Source organism: Phodopus roborovskii, unplaced genomic scaffold (genome assembly GCF_943737965.1).
Source record: "Phodopus roborovskii unplaced genomic scaffold, PHOROB, whole genome shotgun sequence".
NCBI classification, from domain to species: domain Eukaryota; kingdom Metazoa; phylum Chordata; class Mammalia; order Rodentia; family Cricetidae; genus Phodopus; species Phodopus roborovskii.
The window spans coordinates 16,574,809-16,582,079 of NW_026126461.1; positions in this window are offsets into that span (position 1 = coordinate 16,574,809).

Consider the following 7,271-nt stretch of genomic DNA (forward strand, 5'->3'; position numbering starts at 1 on the left):
ACACTTTTCAAAACAAAAATAAAACTTAAAATGAACAGGAAAAGCAATTCAGTTTTTAAAATAGTTTTTTTTTTTTTTTTAAATTGAATCTGTACACCTCAGAAGAGCTACAACTTGACTGAGGTGGGTAGGAAAAAGAAAAAAAAAATCCTCAATAACACTAATCATCACGAAGAAAATTCAAATCAAAACTGCCGTGTTAGAAAGCCTGCTTTTAAAAAGCAGCAGGTGCAGACAGACTCCGTGAAAAGACAGAGCCTGTACGTTCCAGGCGGGAAAGTCGGTTAGTACAGCGATGACCACCGGAAACGACGTACAGGATCACTAAAACCCTGAAAGTAAATTTTATTAGCCAGTAATTTACACATTGGAATGTAAAACAGAAAGGAGGTGAAATCAGCCCATCAAAGAGATGAGTCTTTTTGTTATAGAAACATTATTCACAAATACCAAAATACGGAATTAATTTTTTCTGCCCTCGGTAGGCAGATGGAAACAAACTTCTATATACAGGCATGAAGGGACATTGGGATAAGCCCATTGGCACAGTAGTGGCATGGTTGTTAAGGGGCAAACAACAGTTTTGACCGGATTTAATTTCCATTCCATGGGAAGGAACTCACACGCGGTTCTGTACATCTGGTTAACAGCCCATAACCGGGGAGGTGATATGTCCTAGAAGAGTCAACTGTCATTGTTCCGTTAAGTGGATGTAGTGTCAAATATCTCCCAACTGCTTATCCATCACAGATAGTGGCAGCTCTGGTCCGTCTTCACAGCTGCCTTCTATGCAGCGGATAGTAACAAGCATAAAGACTGGAGAAAGTGTGTTTGAGGGCTCGGCTCCAAATGGGACATCCCTGTCAGGCCCTTCCCACAAGGCTCAGGAGTAGAAAGATCACAACAGCCACAGGTTAGGGAAGACAGGGCAGAGAGTGTCCCCTGAGCGGGACAGGAAGGCTGTACCCATGAATCCACAGGAGCTGCTGTTGCCTAAGCAAAACCAAGCCAGTCACCACCCAGCATGGATGGGAGGGGTCAAAACCCCACCCCTAGCTGAGCTCCGCTGGGTTATGGGGGAGGGGAGGGGCAGGGGGAGAGTCAGGTGGAGCCTTGTAGGTCCCCCTTGTTCCAATGGATGACCTGGTGAGTTACAGAGAAAAAATGAAATCCTCAGAGAATAAACACATTTTTTTAAAAATGAAGGAAATTTTACCATTTGCGGTAAGTTTGAAAAACCTTTAAAAACCATTATATAAAGTAAAATAACTCGGGCTTAGAAAGACAAATGGCATGTGATCTCACTTATATATGAAATGGGTGTGGTGTACCCCATGTACGGATGTGTGTGTGTGTGAGTGTGTGTGTGTGTGTGTGAGGTATGTGTCTGTGTGTATGGTGTGTGTGTGAATGTGTCTGTGAGTGTGTCTGTGAGTGTGTGTGTGTGGTGTGTGTGTGAATGTGTGTGAGTGTGTGTGTGAGTGTGTGTGTATATGTGAGTGTGTGTGTTTACACAGAGGCCAGCCATCTGCCACACGTGTTACTCCTTAGGAGCCCCGAGAATCGCCTGCATCCACCTGCCCTGCAGGGATTATAAGATGCCACATCTGGCTTTGTTCTGGTCCTCAAACTCAGGTCCTCATGCTGTAAGACAAGCACTTCATACGTGAGTGATCTTCACAATATGTTTGTGTTCTTGAGAAATCACTGAAAGTAGAACTTAAATTCTGTCACTGTGAAAAGGATCAGAGTGTGAACTAGCAAACACGCTTGCTTTAGCCGTTCCCAGTGTGCATACATTTTGAAACATCATGAGTCCCTGGGTTTGTTCACCAGAACCATAGGGGGAAAAACCAGAGGAAGCAAACTATTGACGCTATTGACGGTATCACCACCATACCGTATTTCTTATACATATTGTACATCATATATTTTCTTTGCGTATATGTTTGTATTTGTTTCTATATTTTATATCATTTGTTTGTTTTCATTATTAGAGGCTCCACAGACCCTGAAAGAACATCTCAGTGGGTAAAGGTTCTTGCCACCTAGTCTTACGACTTGACTTCAATACCCAAGACGCACATGGTGCATACATAACCAACTCCAGAAAGTTTTCCTCTAACTCCACATGCGTGGCATGATATGTAGTATGGCATGGGAGTGGGTACTGCATCCACTACACACACACACACACACACACACACACACACACACGAGAGCAATGTTAGACACGGCATCATAAACAAAGACAAAATTCATCCACTGGATTTTGCCAAAAGAAAAGCTTTTTGCACAAAATGCCTTGTTAAATGTGAACAACAAAACAAGCTATATACCAGGAGTCATCTGTAGACCAGGTCATAAAGAGCTTGTAAAAAAAAAATAACGGCAAAAATTTAGACAGTCAAGTTAGGAAATGGGCACATGATATCATCAGAAAGTTTACCAGGAGAAAAATAGCGAGAGGGGAATAAAGTCAGCATCGGTAACCAACAGAGTTAAACCCATAATGGGATTCCTGATGGACTAGCTAGCGGGGATCAGTGACAAAGCCAAGTGCTGAAATGGATTCTTTTGGGTATTGCAGGTACAGATACTCCACACTGTCGTCACGGTGGAGAGCCATCCAGCAGACTATTCCAAAACAGTATGTACCAGCCATCACACTCCTAAATAATTTATCCCAGAGAGATGAAAATGTACATCCGCATAAAAATACGTAGACAAAATGTTCACAGCAGCTTCACTTCCAAGAGCCCAAATCTTGGAATAAACTAAATGCAATAACCCAACAAACTGGTACAGCCGCATTGTGGAATATTACTCAGAAATGAAACATGATTTTTAAAGGTAGCACCTTGGAGGAATCTTCATGTTGGTGAGGTCATTGCAGTGGTTGTATAAATTTGCCCACGTAGTAAAATTTCATGGAAATGTGTGCATGAGCGTGTAAGACATCCAGGTTAAGGTTTGAGGTTATAGCAAGGCTAACTTCCTGGGTTGGATATTGCTCTCTGACTATACTACTAAATATCTCCCATCACAGGAGCTGGGTGAAGATGATAGGACCTTTCTGAAGTAGCTTCACAACTGCCTATGTATTGAAATTAATTGAAAATGATAAAATGGGAACGTGAAAATAAAAATTCTAGTCCTCTCTAATAGCCTTCAATATTATTTTTTAGAACAGATTAATATCTATATTTTTATGTAGAAGTATGAACGCATTTACTAAAAAGGTTTATGGTATTCACACTTTACTACCATTTTGAAAATTTTATAGTATGCCAAATAATTTCCCGTGTTCTAAATATGTCCCTGTAATGTCCTTTAATGCCTTAGTGGTATTAATAAATGAAATAAACACCCTGCTGTTTTTTAAAACTGCTCTAAGTAGCAAACTTCATCTCCTTAAATGCTGGTGTGTGAACACGTAGGTTGCTTTAGCATGAGGAGTAAAAATCATAGTGTCTACTCTTCTAGTCTTTCTCTGTAATGGGCCATACCCCACCTCCAGGCCCTGGGGATACAAGCTAGTCCCTCCCCTCCCAAAAAAACCAGCCCAAAGTGGAATTCACCCATTGCTAAGTTCCGTCGCATTTGTTAATTTGCTATGTGAGAGGCTTTGTATGTGTGAGGCTGCTCATGCAGAGGTCAGAGGACAACTTGCAGAAGTCGGTTCTATCCTTCCACCAAGCCTTTCCCAGGGATCAAACTTGGGTTGTTAGGCTTGCAGCAAGTGCCTTCACCCATGAGCCATCTTGCTGGCTGCAGTGCTAACCTGCTCCAAGGACTTAACTTCCTGGTTACCCTCTGCTAGCTGTGGTAGTTAGCTTGACTGGTTGTGTGACTTCATAAGGAACAAGGGTGTTTGAGGCAGCTTCTTTGGTGTGGAACAGAGTCTCCTCATCTGTGTTTAGATCTACTCCTTCTAACTCTCTACTGTTCCCATCCACAGGAATGGGGTTTTGGCACAAGACTCTGAGCAATGGTGAATTCTTCTTACCAGCATGCAAAATATGCCAATACCTCCAGAATAATCCCAGCAGTAGTTAACCGAATTGTGGCGTAAATAGTTTTTGTTAGCTTAGTTTGTGCATGTGGCCCTGTTTCCTTAGGAGTCAAAACTTTTGCTAAAACAGCCCGCTCCTGGGTATTGACCCGGCTACATAGACTGTTTCTTCTTAGGAAAACAATTAACACGCTATGTCCAGTCACCCATTTTCTGCTAAGAGTGAGTAAAAAGGCTGTGTTCTCTCCATGAAACCTGCCTTGGGCCGTTCATTCCATTTACGGAGGACATCTCAGCTGCCAGACTCACCACTAATCAGGTTTCCTATCTCCGCTGACAGCTCAGGGGGAGAGCCAGGATTTTATCTTCCCCTCTGATTTAACGTCAGGATTGAAAACTTGAAGAGAGACGCAGGAGCTCTAGGTTCCATTTCAATGTGCCATCTCCTGGGGGGGGGAGAGCTACTAGTACAAGAAGTGTAACTCACTCCCCAGGAGCAGTCATGCATTTCTTCAGGGAGCAGTCACTGAAGGCTACACTTCCTGCAGAGGCCCTTGCAGGAGCAAGCAGCATCCCGTGCCATCCACGTGCGAAGTCCAGCCACCACTCACTCTGGACCACAGTGTGGCTCCTGGGGCCTGAGCATCCTTGACAGATGCAGAGACATAGCGCCCTCCCTTATCAGTACTGCTTATGAGTTTCCATTCACCCCATCAGGCTCAAGGACGGTGGCGTGAGCTTCCTGCAATGCAACCCAGTTAAGTGAGTCACATAATGTTTCTTCAACACCTTGATGGCTGAATGCAAGTAAGCCACGACAGGAAGGTGAGAGAAAGCAGTTCAGGAGGGTGCTGCTCCCCCTAAGACGACCCTCCCCTATGAAGATGCCAGGAAGCCAAACTGAGCCCCTCCACACAGGTCAGCTCATCCACAAGACGTTCCAAGTTTGCTTCTTGAAGGCTGGGAGCCTTCAGTTACCCAGAAAGCAGAAAAAAACAGTGATGTTTCCATTAGTGAGGTTGGGTTTGCTATAGTGAGGCTCTCCTAAAAAGTGCCCCACCCCCAGCCCTTGGCAATGTCCAAGTGGTGAGGCCTGTAGGGGATGTCTTAGCTGATGCTGTGGTGAAACACCATAACCAAATGCAACTTGGGGAGGAAAGGGTTACCCTTCCACAACATCACTGTCCATCACTGAAGGAAGTCGGGGTAGGAACTCAAACAGGGCAGGAACCTGTAGGCAGGAGCTGATGCAGAGGCCATGGAGGCTGCTGCTGAGTGGCCTGCTCCCCATGACTTGTCCAGCCTGTTTTATAGAACCCAGTACGGCCTGCCTAGGAATGGCAACACCCACGGTGAACTTTGCCCTCCCCTATTAATCGCTCATTAAGAAAACTCTACAGGCTTGCCTGGTCATATGGAGGCATCTTCTCAGTTGGGGTTGCCATCTCTCAGATGACTCTAGCCTATTTCAAGTTGACATAAAAGGAGCCAGCATAAGGTCGAGGCGGTACCCTCCAGGTTACTGCGGGACATGCCCTTGAAGGGAACAATGTCATCCTAGCCCTGATCTTCTATTTTCTGGCTCCTGAGATGGTGATTTTGCTTTGTAATCTCACCCTATTGTGCTGCCTCCCAGCAGCTCCATACAATGAGGTCTACGGATGAGAACATACAAAACTATGTCCTAAAATTAACTCTTCTTTGTACTGCCATCTTGCCCAACCAGTGAACTTGTGGTGGCGGCCACACCCTTTGGGCGTGGTTTCAGGAACAGCTGTGACCTATTATGAGGTAGAGGAGGGGCTGGATCGTGCTCTCCTAGGTTGCAGAGAGCATCGGAAGGGCAGCACCTGCATCTTCTGGAGCAGGAAGGTTATTTACCCTTAACTGTGTAAGTGCTTCCCTAATAAATAACTATCATTCATCTTGGGCATGGTGGACTCATTTAAGCCCCACCTTCAACTGGCACCCAACGTGGGGCTCAAACCCACGACCTTGAGATTAAGCGTCTCATGCTCTACCAAATGAGTTAGCTGGGCCCTACCTATACCTTATAATGGGTCATGTCTGTGCCTGAAACCACACCCACAGGGTGTGGCCACCACCACAAGTTTCATTGACAAGGCAAGATCAGTAACTACGCTTCTTTTATGGGCTGCTGACCTCCAGCATTTTCTACAGCTGGGTGGAAAAGATGGCCACCCCTGGGCTCATTCTGTTCAGTTTGAATTTTAAGCAAGACTCCTGCCCAAATTGCAAGAGCACACATCACTTGTTGTTAGGGACCCCAAGTACAGGCTGGAGAGGAGATGCTCGGTACTCTGGACCAAGTTAAGATGCACTGGCCACAGTGGCTGGGCCGTGCCCACTGGGGCCAGGCCATATATTACTTACTTGATTGCCAGGGTTTGTCTCTTCCTACAACATATGGTTATCAATTTACAGCCCGGCGCATCATGCATTCTGAGCAGCTCACACAGGCTGCAACACAAAGGCCATACTTATTAGTGACATAAATCAAGAGTTTCTACACTGGAATAAGAATGAACCTGTAGCCCACACCTAGGCCAAGGAGAACGGGAGAGAGGCACTTGTTAACCCTGTAGCAAACACTAATCCCTCCCTTCCCTGAATGCTCACCCGAACTGCTGGCATCCTTTCTGTGGAAGGAAAGAACAAACAGCCTAGTCAGCCCGTGCTTTCAAATCAGTAAGCACCTCAGAGGACCCCAGCTGCAGGAGCTGGCTTTCTCTTAACTGCGATACATTCTTGAAATGGAGAAGGCCGGGGCTGAGGGAAGGGGTTGTGACTAGCATAAGAGATGGCACAGGGGGCTATCACTCACAAATTAAAACATTCTGGCTGCTGGATCGTCTGGGGGGGGGGGGGTTGGCCAATTGTCATTTGTCTCTGCAAGCCACAGGTGAGAAACCTTAGCTTGAGAGCGCAGTTGAGTGCATTCGTTGACGTAGAAATGATTTTAAGAAGGTCAAGAAGAGTCGGGTTGAATCTGGATGCCGGATGTTCGCCCAAGGGAAGTGAATAAACACATCGGATGAGCATGAAGTCTTGCACTTGGTAGGGCCATTTCTTGAAATAGGGTGGGGGGAACCACCATGTCCAGGATGGCCCTAGAGTTGTCGATGTGGAGCATGGGGCCAGCGATAGCCCTCAAGATGATGGCTGGGGTTCACCCGGCAGAGGTGTGGGTCATAGTGCCTAGGGCCTGTGCTATCCACAACTACAAGGCCTGTGG